The sequence below is a fragment of the Salvelinus sp. IW2-2015 genome, linkage group LG14, assembly GCF_002910315.2.
Source record: "Salvelinus sp. IW2-2015 linkage group LG14, ASM291031v2, whole genome shotgun sequence".
Taxonomy (NCBI): domain Eukaryota; kingdom Metazoa; phylum Chordata; class Actinopteri; order Salmoniformes; family Salmonidae; genus Salvelinus; species Salvelinus sp. IW2-2015.
Window position 1 is genome coordinate 25563895 of NC_036854.1, and position 16544 is coordinate 25580438.

General features: G+C 41.5%; 1 pseudogene; it reads right to left on the minus strand.

Moving 5' to 3' along the window:
* Positions 1-16544, minus strand: part of LOC111972979 (reversion-inducing cysteine-rich protein with Kazal motifs-like) — a 133707-nt pseudogene that overhangs the window by 77362 nt on the left and 39801 nt on the right.

A 16544-nucleotide genomic window follows, 5' to 3' on the forward strand; every position in this document is an offset into this window, starting at 1 on the left:
CCTGAGAAACAATCTCTTGAAATCTTAATCTCTAACATCTCTCTGAATCTTGAAAACAATCCCTTAGAAACAATCTCTTGGAAACAATCCTTGGAAACAATCTCTTGGAAACAATTCCTTGGAACAATCTCTTGGAAACAATCCCTTGGAAAACATCTTGGAACAATCCCTTGGAAACAATCCCTTGGAAACAATCTCTTGGAAACATCATTGAAACAATCTCTTAGAAACAATCACTTGGAAAACAATCTCTTGGAAACATCTCTGGAAACAATCCTTGGAAACAATCTCTTAGAAACAATCTCTAGAAACAATCACTTGGAAACAATCCCTTGGAAACAATCCATTAGACACAATCTCTTAGAAACAATCCCTTGGACAATCCCGTGGAAACAATCCTTGAATCAATCCATTGGAAACATGTCTTAGAAACAATCCCTCTGAAACAATCCCTTGGAAACAATCTCTGGAAACAACCCTTAGAAACAATCCCTTAGAAACAATCCCTTAGAAACAATCCCTTGGAAACAATCCTTGGAAACAATCCCTTGGAAACAATCTCTTGGAAACAACCCTTGGAAACAATCTCTTGGAAACAATCCCTTAGAAACAAATACCTTAGAAACAACCCTTAGAACAATCCCTAGAAAACCAATCCCTTGGAAACAATCCCTTGTGAAAACAAATCCCTTGGAAACAATCTCTTGGAAACAATCCCTTGGAAACAATCTCTGAAACAATCCCTTAGAAACAATCCCTAGAAACAATCCCTTGGAAACATCCCTTAGAAACCAATCCCTTGGAAACAAATCCTTGAAACAATCCTTGAAACAATCCCTTGGAAACAATCCCTGGAACTCTGTGAGATGTTTTGTGTGTCTGGGAGTGAGAGGGACCTTGGAGCACAGTACTAATATGCTGCTGAAATCGTTTCCAAAATCACCAAATCAGAACCATTTGGCAAATGAGCTCATTAATAGAAACAATCCCTTGGAAACAATCCCTTGGAAACAATCCCTTGGAACTGCTGTGAGATGTTTTGTGGTGTCTGGGAGTGAGAGGGACCTTGGAGCATCAGTACTAATATGCTGCTGAAATCGTTTCCAAAATCACCAAATCAGATCCATTTTGGCAAATGAGCTCATTAATAGCAGGACACAAAGTATTTAACTCTAGCTAATGACAGACTGGTTTCTAATTGGCTGTTTGGAGCAGTGCAGATGAAAAACAGTTGGGCGTTCCAGGTTTGTAGTTATGTTGGTGGGTGGGGAGTGTTTAGCCTCGTTTCATGCCCCGTTCTTTGGTACTTCTTTGATACTTCAATACTTCTTTGATATCTTGATACTTCTTTAATATATATTTGATACTTATTTGATACTTCAATACTTATTTGATACTTTGATACTTATTTGATACTTATTTGATACTTCTTAGATACTTCTTAGAACCTACTTAGATACTACTTAGATACTACTTAGATCCTTCTTAGATCCTTCTTTGAAACGTCTTTGATACTTCGTTGATACTTCTTAGATACTTTTATACTTCTTTGATACTTCTTTGARACTTTTTGAATACTTCTTAGATACTTCTTAGATACGTATTTGATACAMTAATACTTCTTTGATACATCGATACTTCTTTGATACTTTAATACTTCTTTGATACTTCTTTGACACTTTGAAACTTCTTAGATACTTCTTTGAAACTTCTTTGATACTTCTTTGAAACTTTTATACTTCTTTGATACTTCTTTGACACTTTTTTAAATACTTCTTAGATACTTCTTAGATACTTTGATACTTCTTTGATCCTTCTATGATACATTAATACTTCTTTGATACATTGATACTTATTTGATACTTCTTAGATCCTTCTTTGATACTTCTTTAATACTTTGATACTTCTTTGATGCTTCTTAGATACGTATTTGATACTTCCTTGATACTTTGATACTTCTTTCATACTTCTTTGATCATTCTTAGATACTTCTTAGATACTTTGATACTTCTTAGATACCTCTTAGATACTTTGATACTTCTTAGATCATTCCTTGATCATTCTTAGATACTTATTAGATACTTTGATACTTCCTTGATCCTTCTTTGATACATTCATACTTATTTGATACTTCTTTAATACTTTGATACTTCTTTGATATTACTTTGATACTTCTTAGATACTTTTTTATACTTTTTTGATACTTTGATACTTTTTGATACTTTGATACTTCTTTGATACTTCTTTAATACTTTGATACTTCTTAGATACTTCATTGATACTTTTTTGATACTTCTTAGATACTTCATTAATACTCCGTTGATACTTTGATACTTTTTTGATACTTCTTGAATACTTATTTGATACTTTGATACTTCTTTGATACTCGTTTAATACATTGATACTGCTTAGATACTTTAATACTTCTTTGATACTTTGATACTTCTTTAATACTTCTTTGTACCTTTAGTAAGACCAGGTACAATAGACTTGTGCGTAATGCCTATAAGCTTTGCCATAGCCACAGATATATTTTCTGTGTCATTATGAAAGATTTCGTAGCCAACTTTATTACAGCTACTGAAGGCTATTTTTAGATCAGAAATCCCCACTTACCATAGACTCAGGGCAGTAGCTTGGTAATCGCTGTAGTAGGTGCTTCAAACGGGATTCGCTTTTTATGGTGGCGAGCTGAAAACAGAAAGCAGTGTGTTATATTGTATTCAAAACATGTTTTCACAAAGAAAAAGCTCCAAACATTTGATCTGAAACCTCTGTAAAAAGGTTTTGTATCATTAAATGGTCATTATCAATCGTGAGTTCATTTTACAACATTATAGTATCTTCCCCAAATGGCAAAAGGGGTTCACACTTGGCTCTCTAGGCCGTGTGACACTGCTACATAAAACAAACCGGGAAGGGCCAATGACAGCTGACGACTGCAGCGTTATCAACATAGGGTGAAGAGCTGTTGATTGACTCTCACAAGGCCTGGGAGAATCCTGCGCCTGCCAACGCTCTCTGGCTCAGTGCACAGTCATAAAATTAGCTCTGGGAGATTTATAACCACTTAGTAAGAGCTTTCTAAAAGACTACACAAATGATGGGAGCTGGGAGTTGATGTTGTTTTTGGTTGGTCTCCTTCACTCCTTCGTTGTTTTACTTCATAAATAGGACCACCGTTGGATTCTTTGTGAGAAATTGTACACTTTAACTTGAGGTTATAACGTAACATCTGAATAATTTGTAGTAGAGTGCAGTAGTAGTAGAGCACAGTAGAGTATTTCTGCACTAAAGCGGAGTTCAGGCCCAACTGTTGAACCAGATCTTCCCTATGACTGTGATTCATGACCACCACCGGGCGTCTGCACTTGTTTGATTCTAGTCAGGTTGATTAAGCTGGCTTGTTCTGCTTTCTGTTCATGCATTCTCACCATGCATCATCATTACTCCATGTTCTAGCACATTCTTATTTGTGAGGTGAAATAAATTGAGGTTTACGCTGGGGTTTCACGGACAGTAATTTCATACAGTCGCAACGTTCAAAAACAAAAGCAGATGTCGAGCGGTGATTTCTTGGCCGTTAATCAAAGAAATCTCCAGAACACTACAAAGGCCATGAAAACGCACAACCTACTCAGGCCTTTTCTAAAACATTTTCCTCTCTTTCTCTCCGTCTTTGAAGGATAAATAAATGTCCTTTCAGAGGCTGAAGGCCTCCCCTCATCAAAGAGGTAAGAGGTTCCATTAAGAAATAGAAGGGAGTTTACACGGAGCCCTGTGGCACACCCCTAAAAAAAAAAACTTTCTCTGCAGAAACATAGCAGCTTGGCACAACGCTAACAAGACGGCCACTGTCCCTCTGTCCTCTTCCCGCTTCTTTCTCTCTCTCTCTGTCACTCTTTTGCTTTCTCTCCCATCTATCTGTCATTTGTTTCTCTCTCTCTATACCTCTCTCTACCCCCCTCCCTCCCTCCCTCTCAGTAGCAGGTGCAGTGCTGGGGACAGGGCAACCAATACAGCATAAATGAGTCTCTCTCTCTCTCTCTCTCTCTCTCTTTAAAGGGGATGGGAGAGTGGTGCTGGTGGTACTCCCCCAATAACAACCCACTGAAATGGGCTAGGGGTTAACTGTGTCCTGCGTACTGTGTGCTCAACCCTTTTTGATTCTAGGCCTTCAAGATGTCTCATGTCTTAGTGATGTAAAGAAGGCACTGAAGGTAATGATCCATGAATGTGTGCTCTGCCTTGGCCGATTCCTTCACTATGATAAATAACAATAAGATGCAGAGAGAGAGAGAGAGAGAGAGAGAGAGAGAGAGAGAGAGAGAGAGAGAGAGACGAGAGAGAGAGAGAGAGATGGAGAGTGAGAGATTTTTCACTTTTGTAAATTATCTACTTCACTTGCTTTGGCAATGTTAACATATGTTTCCCATGCCAATAAAGCCCCTTGAATTGAATTGAGAGGGGGGGCATCAGAGAGACCCTTTAACTGCTCTTAGCTCAAATGGGAGACTGGGAGAACTTTTATACAAGCTCTCATTGCTACACTTCGATGGACAGAAAACCCCATTTCATTTCAGCGCTTTTCATCAAATAGTCTATCCAGCTACAAATAATACTGAGACCATTGTTCTGGGGCTCTTTCACTCTTGTGCTCTACTTTATGCCGTGTGTGTGTGTGTGTGTGTGTGTGTGTGTGTGTGTGTGTGTGTGTGTGTGTGTGTGTGTTCAGTCTGTGGCCTCCCTTACCTGATCACATGCTTCCCAACATGGTGAGAGCTCCTCAGCATGGTGGCAGCAGGAGGAATCTGTGGAGGAAAAACACAGACAGACAGAGAGAGGGGGGGAGGGGGAGAGAGAGACAGAGAGAGAGAGAGAGAGAGAGAGTGAGAGAGGAGTAAAAGACGCTGCATGGTCAAACTGACATCTGCATTGGCCGTGCAGCATTTACAGTGACATGGCCTCTGCAGAAGTCAGGACATTCATACATCTTGCGCTTCGCAGAGCTGTTGTGAAGGAAGTTGTCAAGGAAGTGAGTTTGTGTTTATACAGGACCTCCCACCCTCACCTACGTCAACCAATCACGTCAATGCGGAGCTATACAAAGCCCTCTGCATTGTTGCAAAATTGCAGTACGGAGCTCAATTTGGCCTCTGCATGCCTCCGGAAGCTCCGCAATTGCGTCACACCCTCCATACGGCGCCTCCGACCACCTTTTCGGATCAAGCATTAATTGCGTTTTAGTATTTGCTTTAATACAGCAGCACTCACTCCCCACCTTGCTTCATCTGAAGCCCCAGCAGCTCCAGAGAGACTTTTCCAGGTGGCACCTAGAAATCCCCCCCATACAGAGTGCCAGTCAAAATTCTGGACACACCTACTCATTCCAGACATTATTTGACTATTTTCTACATTGTACAAAAATAGTGAAGACATCAACACTATGAAATAACACATATGGAATCATGTAGTAACCAAAYAAGTGTTAAACAAATCAAAATATATTTTATATTTGATATTCTTCAAAGTAGCCACCCTTTGCCTTGATGACAGCTTTGCACACTCTTGGCATTCTCTCAACCAGCTTCATGATGTAGTCACCTGGAATGCATTTCAATTAACAGGTGTGCCTTGTATAAAGTTAATTTGTGGAATTTCTTTCCTTCTTAATGCGTTTGAGCCAATCAGTTGTGTTGTGACAAGGTAGGGGTGGTATACATACGATAGCCCTATTTGATAAAAGAAAAAGTCCATATTTTAGCAGGAACAGTTCAAATAAGCAAAGAGAAACGACAGTCCATCTTTACTTTAAGACATAAAGGCCAGTCAACGAGGAACATGTCAAGAACTTTGAAAGTTTCTTTAAGTGCAGTCGGAAAAACCGGAGAGACCTGAAAATAGCTGTGCAGCGACACTCCCCATCCAACCTATTTTGCGTAGATTGATGAGGGGAAAAAACAATTTAATCAAGTTTAGAATYAGGCTGTAACAAAATGTGGAAAAAGTGTTCTGAATACTATCTGAATGCACTGTACATTTATCTTAAGCCATCCCTTTAAACACGGTGTACCTTTTAGTTAGAATTTTGTCAACAGACTCACTAGAATYTGGAGAGAACTGGTTCAGAATATTAGGGATCAATGAAATAAATACATCTAAATATATGCATATTCATCTCTGTTTCAGCACCAATTGGTAGATTTAAAAATACTCTGATCTTGTAGATTATTTAGGGTTCGGAAAAGTATTTATGACTGAAAAAGAAAAAACAGGTTTGGAGATCATTTACGCACGAAAGAAAAATAAAAGTGTAATTTGATTAATGCGTTGTTTGTTTCTGCTCCATAACGATCAAATTATCCTTTCTTCTTTATTATCAACTGGTACTAATGATCCTCAGCAACAACTACACGGCCGTGATGGTGTTTACAGAGGAAGAAAAATGAAGGTAAACGAAACAATGTAATTAAATGGAATGATAATGTAGGCTATACCAACTGAAGGGAACTAACAGTAAACTGGAAATTAAATATGTGTGGTTATTAGGCCTACTGACCGTCTATACTGATAGTGGCTAATATTTAAGCGATAATGCCCGAGAAGCCAGTGTTTGGATGATATACTGGCACGGGTTTTGTTAGGCCCAAGGCAAAGTCGAGGGTAGGCAAACCTGCCGATATATCCACCAAACACCGGCTTCGGGGGCATTATCACTTTTATACAACGGGTTACCAACATATAGAAATAAAGATTGACATATTTTCATTAAAAAACATTATTTTGCTTAATTTATTCATACTATTTCATCCTTCCACAAGATATAGTACCGACACAAATCTAAGGTTTCTACCCAAGCCGGCTGGTCGTTCGTTCTATCGATTCGGTTGCCAGAGACGCTAGACAGTCGTTCAGTCTTTTAGTTCTGTATCTATGGACACGACCCAGTTGTTCGTTCTAAATGTTCCATTGCCATACTGGCCGGCAACGTTGTTATCCCTTACAGTCACGTCAAACAGTGCAGTCTGAATAACAGCAAAGTAGCTGCATTTGAATTTGTTTAAGATGTTTTCTAGTGACATTTATTTGGATACATCCATAACAATGAGCTAGTGATAGGATATTTCTCCTGGCATAGAAAATGTGCTCTCTCGTCAGGACACTGTTGTTCAGAGGAGCTAGCCAACAACACAGCCAACAACACAGCCAACAACACAGCTAACAACACAGCCAACAACACAGCAAACACAGCTAACAACACAGCTAACACAGTCACTTCAAACTGAAGCTGGAAAGACCGTAAACTAGCTGCACTTCATTTCATTTTACGTTTTTTTCAATTGACATTTCTTTGTATATCCATAAAAATGATGCCAGCTGATTCATACTGGCTGAGAAACGCTGTCTGCCTGTCTGTCTCGTCCCGACTCGCGACACGGTCATTACTATGAGACAGCTGGAGATCGAATTTGAATATCGAAACAATGTTGCAAATGTCGGAGAGACAGACAGCAAGGTTTAGAAAATCTCTGCTGTTGAAAACGAAATGTTAGTCTAAAAGAAATGTGAGATAATGTCTAGATTCTTTTAAAAGTGATGATTTTCCTCTTGGAACCGACCGGTTGGTTCGCTAGACTTAAAAAAATAAAAATAAATCTAAACATATTTTAAATGTTTTATTATTTTATACTGTATTATTTTGTTTGTTAAAACTACAATACAATACAAACAACACAAATGGTCGTTCCCACAGAGTGTGCTCTGGTCAGTGGGTGTTCTGGTCAGAGGATGTTCTGGTCAGAGGGTGTTCTGGTCAGTGGGTGTTCTGGTCAGAGGGTGTTCTGGTCAGAGGGTGTTCTGGTCAGAGGGTGTTCTGGTCAGTGGGTGTTCTGGTCAGAGGGTGTTCTGGTCAGAGGGTGTGGTTCAGTCAGGGGTTCTGATCAGTGAGGTTTCTGTCAGAGGCTGTTGCTGGTCCAGTAGGTGTTTCTGTCCCAGAGGGTGTTCTGGTCAGAGGGTGTCTGGTCAGTAGGTGTTCTGGTCAGAGGGTGTTCTGGTCAGTGGTGTTCGTATTCCAAATATTCCTGAATACAAAGTGTTTAGTGTTGAGGCAAATCCAACACATTCACATCACTGAGTACCACTCTTCATATTTTCAAGGATAAAAATAAATGGATTTGACCTAAGCACAGGCAAAACCCTTGAGGAAAACCTGGTTTCAGCGCTTCAACCAGACCACTGGGAGACAAATTCACCTTTCAGCAGGACAATAACCAAACCACCACAAGGCCAAATAAACACTGGAATGGCTTACCAGATGTCATTGAATGTTCCTGAGTGGCCTCAGTTACAGTTTTGACTTACATCGACTTGAAATTCTGTGGCAAGACCTGAAAATGATTGTCCAGCAATGATGAACAACCAACTTGACAGAGCTTGAACATTTTTTAAATAATAATTTGCAAATATTGTACAATCCAGGTATGCAAAGCTCTTAGGGACTTACCCAGAAAGACTCACAGCTGTAATCGCTGCCAAAGGTGATTCTAAACATTGATTGACTTAGGGGTGTGAATACTTATGTAAATGAGATATTTCTGTATTTAATATTTAATACATTTGCCATAATATCTAAAATCATGTGTTCACTCTGTCATTATTGTGTAGATGGGTGACCAAAAACATAACAGAAAGCCTAGTGCGTTATGCCTGCATGGTAGTGTGTAAGAGAGAGAGAGTGTTTTATATATTTATGTGTGTGTGTGTGTGTGTGTGTGTGTGTGTGTGTGTGTGTGTGTGTGTGTGTGTGGTGTGTGTGTGTTGTGGTGTGTGTGTGTGGAGAGTGAGAGAGTGAGAGAGAGAGAGAGAGAGAGCGCGAGCAAGAGTGTGTCTATCTGCATCAGTGTTCTCTCTGCGTAGCCTACCACAAAACAATTGTCAGTCTCATTGTTGTTGTTCTGAGGTGAGAGAGCCTGTTTGACAGGCTACTTAAACAAAAGCAGTTATCATGTTGCTACGATGGTTTCCATTGCCTTGTAACATCACTATATTCATTAGGAGGCTATAAAGGCCTGGGAGTAAACACAAAGACCCAGCGTGACACACACCAAAGAGGAAGACATGGATGGCTAACAGCTTAGCGCCAAACCGCACCACAAACAAACCAGGCCCAGGCCTGATTCATGTTGGTTTAAACTCACTAGACACTAAAAACAAATGGTTCTATATAGCACCAACAAGGGTTCCTCTATCGTTACAACCCTTTTTGGGGCTATATAGACTTTTTTTTAAATTATAGAATGGTACTTTTAGAATTTCTCAATCAAAAAGGTTCTACAAACAACCTTTTAAAGAACTATACAGGTAAAAAATGTTCTGGTTATCCATATTATATTGTATATCATTTTTATTATTGTGTTAATTGACAAGTTGAATCAGGTGCGCTAGCTCTGGAACGGCTGTGGGTCCATAAGGAGACTATTGAGAACCACTGATTTATAGTGATGGGAAACTGAGGCTTCTGAAGGCTTTGGAGCTTTCACCAAATTGTGCTGAAAAACGGTTCATTACTCGGAGCTTCATTGTCCTCTCACAATGCACATTAGTGACATCTGCTGGTTAATAAATAGCGGCGAGTGATTCTCAGATTTTTTTTTCTGTTTTCATCAAAACTCTGTGGCGCAGAGGTAAGTCGCTGTCTTTAGTAGCCTATAATCATCATACTTCATACGTGCCTTTTTTGCCTTCAAGTTTATTATTTTTCACAAACGGAATCTATGGCATTATTTAGGATGCTTAAGACAGAAGCTTATACTATACTAAATTAAATACATTATTTGAGCAACAGTGCAGAAAGTGATTTCACATAAAAAATAGAAACAATTAAAAAGTGAGTCTTCAATGGGATTTGACCTCATACCCTCACATTCCGGAATGTTCCATAGTTCCATACTCCACCTGCTAAGCTAACAGTCAAAGGAAACTACATGTATAAAATCCTAACTATAGGTGATGCGTTGGGCCGACTGCAGACTGCACCACCCTCTGGAGAGCCCTGCGGTTGCGGGCGGCGCAGTTGCCATACCAGGCGGTGACACAGTATGACAGGATGCTCCCAAATCAAATCCAATTATATTTGTCACATGCGCCGAATACAACAGTGAAATGCTTACTTACAAGCCCTTAACCAACAATGGTGTTTTAAGAAAATAGAGTTAAGAAAATATTTACTAAATAAAGTACAATATTTTTTTACCAATTTAAAATAAAAAAAATTAAGGAAAYTAACAKAAAAAAAAAACAATAACGAGGTTATATACAGGGGGTACCGGTACCGAATCAATGTACAGAGGTACAGGTTAGTCGAGGTAATTTGTACATGTAGGTAGGGGTAAACTGACTATGCATAAATAATAAACAGCGAGTAGCATCAGTGTAAAAACAAAGGGATCAGGGGGTGTCCATGCAAATAGCCATTTGGATAGCCATCTGGGTAGCCATTTGATTAATTGTTCAGCAGTCTTATGGCTTGGAGGTAGAAGCTGTTAAGGAGCCTTTTGGACCTAGACTTGGTGCTCTGGTACCGCTTGCCGTGCGGTAGCAGAGAGAACAGTCTATGACTTGGGTGTCTAACACTTTTTTGTGCCTTCCAATGACTTATCTGTAAGACCCTCTGTTTGTGAGGGTCTTATGGGGCAAGTCAAATTTCTTCAGCCTCCTGAGGTTGAAGAGGTGCTGTTGCGTCTTTTTCACCACATTGTCTGTGTGGATGGACCATTTCAGATAGTCAGTGATGTGTACTTTGAGGAACTTGAAGCTTTCCACCTTCTCCACTGCAGTCCGGTTGATGTGGATGGGGAGAGGTTATTTTCCTGGCACCACTCCGCCAGGGACCCCAACCCCTCCCTGTAGGCTGTCTCATCGCTGTTGGTAATCAGGCCTACCACTGTTGTGTTGTCCCGCAAATTTGATGATTGAGTTGGAGACGTGTGTAGCCACGCAGTCATCGGTGAATAGGGAGTACAGGAGGGGGTTGAGTAAGTACCCTTGTGGGGACCCTGTGTTGAGGATCAGCGAAGTGGAGGTGTTGTTTCCTACCTTCACCACCTGGGGGCGGCCCGTCAGAAAGTCCAGGACCCAGTTGCACAGGGCAGGGTTCAGACCCAGTTGCACAGGGTGAGGTTCAGACCCAGGACCCCGAGCTTAATGATGAGCTTGGAGGGTACTATGGTGTTGAAGACTGAGCTATAGTCAATGAACAGCATTCTGACGTAATGTAGGTAATCCTCTTGTCCAGATGAGACAGGGCGGTGTGCAGTGCGATTGCATCGTCTGTGGATCTATTGGGGCGGTATGCAAATTGCAGTGGGTCTAGGGTGACAGGTAAGGTGTAAGTGATATGATCCTTAACTAGCCTCTCAAAGCACTTCATGATGACAGAAGTGAGTGCTATGGGGCGATAGTCATTTAGTTCAGTTACCTTTGCTTTCTTGGGAACAGGAACAATGGTGGCCATCTTGAAGCAAGTGGGCACAACAGACTGGGAAAAGGAGAGATTGAATATGTCCGTAAACACTCCAGCCAGCTGGTCTGCGCATGCTCTGAGGACGCGGCTTAGTGATGCCGTGTGGGCCGGCAGACTTACGAGGGTTAACCCATCTTAAATTGTATTACTCACTTCGGCCACGGAGAACAAGAGCTCACAGTCTGCGGGAGCTCACTGTCCACGAGAGCTCACAGTCCACGGGAGCTCACTGTCCACGGGAGCTCACTGTGTTTCCCTCGAAGCAGGCGAAGAAAGTGTTTAGCTTGTCCGGGAGCAAGACATCGGTGTCCGTGACGTGGCTGGTTTTCCCTTTATAATCCGTGATTGCCTGGAGTCCGTGCCACATACGTCTTGTGTCTGAGCCGTTGATCTGCGACTCCATTTTGTCTCTGCACTGACATGTTGCCTGTTTGATTGCCTTACAGATGGCATAATTGGACTGTTTGTATTCAACCATATTCCCAGTTACCTTGCCGTGGTTAAATGCAGTGGTTCATGAATATGAACTATATATATATAGCATGACAAAGTCTACGACATTCTCTGAGGTCCGCTACACATTAATGACCTATTATACACTCGGCAATAGTGCCATCTGCACTGCTGTTTTAGTCATCAGTTAATCTGACTATTCTCTATTCATTGATTTCATTGACTTTTCTCAGTAATTTGAGAGTTTTCTGTGTTGTTGTCTAATGTCGGGGCATATTATTCTGTTTTAATGTTAGTCCTGAATCACTATGATCAATARAATATAACATAGTGCGGTAAAGTGGAAAGCAATGCAGTGGTCTTGGACAGATGTAGTCTGTCAGAGGAAGAACTGTGACAAGGTCTCTGTTCTTTTTGTTTTATTTTTATTTAACCAGGAAGGCTAGTTGAGAACAAGTTCTCATTTACAACTGCGACCTGGCCAAGATAAAGCAAAGCAGTGCGACAAAAACAACAACAACTCTCTAGCCACTTCCGACCTAAGGGCCCCTTTTAGTGATTCAGAGTGCTAGGCGTCTCAAACACTCTCTCTCTCTATCTCCCCCTCTCTCAATCGATCTTCCTCTCTCTCTCTCCACCTCTTTCTCTGTGAGTCTTGTCATAGTGAACCCAGGCAACATGTGCTAGCACTTTGAGCTAGCCCTGCTACCGTGCCCGTGTTTTCAGTGGAATAGTAATAATGCCACCCACAACCCACATCAAAGGAATTCCCCTCTTTAAGCCCCTCCCCCCAAACTCTCTCTCTCTCTCTGCTCAGTACACACACTTACCCCACCCCTATTTTAATGCCCCACTCCCACGCGAACTCAACCAACCAGCCCCCCTTCGGACCAGTCCCTCTGGACCCATCACACACAGGGGGAAGGCAGCCTCCCTGCCTCCCCCGTCACCTCCCGCCCTGCTCCTCAAAATACTTCACAAGGAAGTTGTTTGCAGCAAAGGGAACAAACATATTGGCCCAGCTTCCCTCTCTTGCGTGAGTTACGTGAAAAGGCAGCATTTGACGTCCAGAGATTTGGATAGATTTGGATAGATTTGGATAGAGAAAGAGAAAGTAAGAGTGAGAGAGAGAAAAGGAACTGCCGGGAATTATGGCAAAAAAAATAAAATGGTCGGCACTTAACAGCCCCTGCAAAGCTGATCAAACACGAATGAGAACCAGAAAAAGGGAGGGAGGGACGGTTTACAATATGAGGCCGTGGAACCCTGTGGCCCCGTGGCTTCCACAAGGAGAGAGCAGCCACAACAGCCTCTGGATTCCATTCTGGCCAGACTGACATCGTGTCGTGGTAATGAAGAGCAGGCTTCTGCTCTATGACTCCATGGGCTCACTGGGCTCCCTGGCCCCGTGTGTGTCTACGACTCTGTGTGTCTGTGACTCTGTGTGTCTGTGACTCTGTGTTCTCCCCAGTCCAGGAGAGGAGAAGTAAGGAGAGGAAAGAGAGGAAATAGACAGTGGAGGATTCACTGCTCTGTTACCCATTTCCTGTCTCAACGTCCTGTCTCAACTGACACAGAACCAGAGATGCTATTCCCAGAGAAGAGGAGATGGGGGGTTCGTAAAAACATGTAAACATGGAAAACCTTTTTGGACAGAGGGAAGAGGTGATAAGAGAGAATGGAGGAGATTCTAGCAAGCTTCCAGAGGGAGAGGAGGGAGGCAGGATGCGCTGTATAGAGCAGGGCTGGTCATCCGCCGGCCGCTAGCAGCCTAGAAGCACCCGCCAGGAGGAAGGGGCCAACCCTCAGCCGACCCGCTCAGAGCAGCCCTGCAGTAGTCTGCGTTGTGGAGTCCGCCGGGCAGCACTACTCTTTCTAACGAGCTGCCATTTTAATGACACTACTGGTTCGCCTGACCCCTTTGTGCGCCTTGCCCCGGAGAGAGAGGAACGCGAGACATTCAGACAAGGCCGAACAAATTACCCATTGCCAAGGGCAGGCAGTTGATAAAAGCCATGGCAACGGCACTAGTTCTGCTCTGCTACAGCATTGTTGTGTTTTCTCTTTTTTTGAGACCTTGTGACCTTTATGTTTACATTGGGATGTTTCCATTGTGATGTTTCCTTTGTGATGTTTCCATAGGGATGTTTCCTTTGGGATGTTTCCTTTGGGATGTTTCCTTTGGGATGTTTCCTTTGGGATGTTTCCTTTGTGATGTTTCGCTTTGGATGTTTCCAATTGGATGTTTCCTTTGGGGATGTTTCCTTTGGGATGTTTCTTTGGGATGTTTCCTGTGGATGTTTCCTTTGGGATGTTTCCTTTGCTGGATGTTTCCTTTGTGATGTTTCCATTGGGATGTTTCCATTTTTTGGGATGTTTTCTTGGATGTTTCCTTTGGGATGTTTCCATTGGGATGGTTTCCTGTTTGGGATGTTTCCTTGGGATGTTTCCTTTGGGATGTTTCCTTTGGGATGTTTCCATTGGGATGTTTCCTTTGGGATGTTTCCTTTGGGATGTTTCCTTTGTGATGTTTCCATTAGGATGTTTCCATTGGGATGTTTCCTTTGGGATGTTTCCTTTGGGATGTTTCCTTTGTGATGTTTCCATTGGGATGTTTCCATTGGGATGTTTCCTTTGTGATGTTTCCATTTGGATGTTTCCTTTGGATGTTTCCTTTGGGATGTTTCCTTTGGGATGAATGGGACAATTACAAATCAAAACTAGATGGTTTTCAAAGATAGATGGGAGGGGTTGAGGGTAGCTGAAGGGTGGGACTAAAAACAAATAAAAAAAGATAACTCATGTAAAATATACTGTGTCCGTAAAATGCATATAGTATGTATAAGCTGAACGTAGACGCCAAAGTGTTGTTCTCCATTATTTTACTTCAATTAGGGGAGGGGATGAGGGCAAAATAATAAAAAAGGAAGAAAATGTATTAACAAGATATATTTGATATGGGGGATTGATGCAGACAAGTACATTGATAGAAGCCACAATCTATATGCAATATTAAAGCTGATCTACCCCCCCAAAAAAAAAAAAAAAGAGCAATTTTTTGTTTCTTTTTGACCATTTCAATTGAAACATATCTTGTCATCATCTTGGGAGGAAATTCAAAAGGCACTCGCACATCTGAGCAATCTTATTTGCAGGTGCCATGGCAACAATTGAACAAGATGAAGGAAAAAGGAAACCGCTCACTGCTCTTGATAGTATCACCGATATTTAATAAGCTTACGTATCGGCCTCACGGCCTTCGTCAGAGCTTTTGTGATTTTTTAAAATTTGCACCCTTATGTAGACCTGGCCCCACCCACATCCGTTCTACACATCGAAGGGGGTTGGAGGCAAAGGAAAAACAAATAAGTGCTACCAAATATAACAATATGCATTTCATAAATATTACAAAAGTGTATACATAAGGCGTATTGAACACGTCTGTAAAATCTCAATGAGGACATAGTAAGTTTTCATTAGTCACTGGGTGACGATGTACATCATCTTGGGAGGACAAAGTTATTCAACTAAAAGATCTGGAGTGGTGTGTGTGGCAGGCTGGGGGTGAGTGTGAGGGTGTCTGCCTTCGGAAAGTATTCAGACCCCTTGACTTGTTCCACATTTTGAAACATCACAGCCTTATTCTAAAATGGATTATAAAAAATCCTCAGCGAAAACAGGTTTTTAGAAATGTTACCTTATTTACATACAGTACCAGTCAAAAGTTTGGACACATACTCATTCAAGGGTTTTTCTTTATTTTTACTATTTTCTACATTGTAGAATACTAGTGAACACATCAGCACTATGAAATAACACATATGGAATCATGTAGTAACCAAAAAAGTGTTAAACAAATCAAATATATTTTAGATTTTAAATTCTTTAAAGTAGGCACCTTTTGCCTTGACAGCTTTTCACACTCTTGGCATTCTCTCAACCAGCTTCACCTGGAATGCTTTTCCTTCACTATGAGGTCCAACTCATCCCAAACCATCTCAATTGGGTTTAGGGTCGGGTGATTGTGGAGGCCAGGTCATCTGGTTCACAGTACCATCATGCTGTGGGGATGTTTATCAGCTGCAGGGACTGGGAGATTAGTCAGGATCGAGGTAAAGATCCCATCTCATATGTATATACTGTACTCTATACTATGCCAGTGTATCTTAGTCCAATGCCGCTCTGACATATATGTATATATATTCTTAATCTATTCCTTACTTCGATTTACGTGTATTTTGGGTACATGTTGTGAAACTGTTAGATATCACTTGTTAGATATTACTGCACTGTCGGAACTAGAAGCACACGCATTTCACTACACCCACAATAACATCTGCTAAACACGTGTATGTGAACAATAACATTTGATTTAATTTGACACACACACACCCACAGTTATCTTCAACTCCAGGAGATAACGGATGAGTTGGTATGGGGCCGGTAGGGTGGGTAATCAGGGTCCCTCATCTGGGATGAGTTGGTATGGGGCCGGTAGGGTGGGTAATCAGGGTCCCTCATCTGGGATGAGTTGGTATGGGGAGGGTAGTAGGTGGGTATTCTCCTCTTT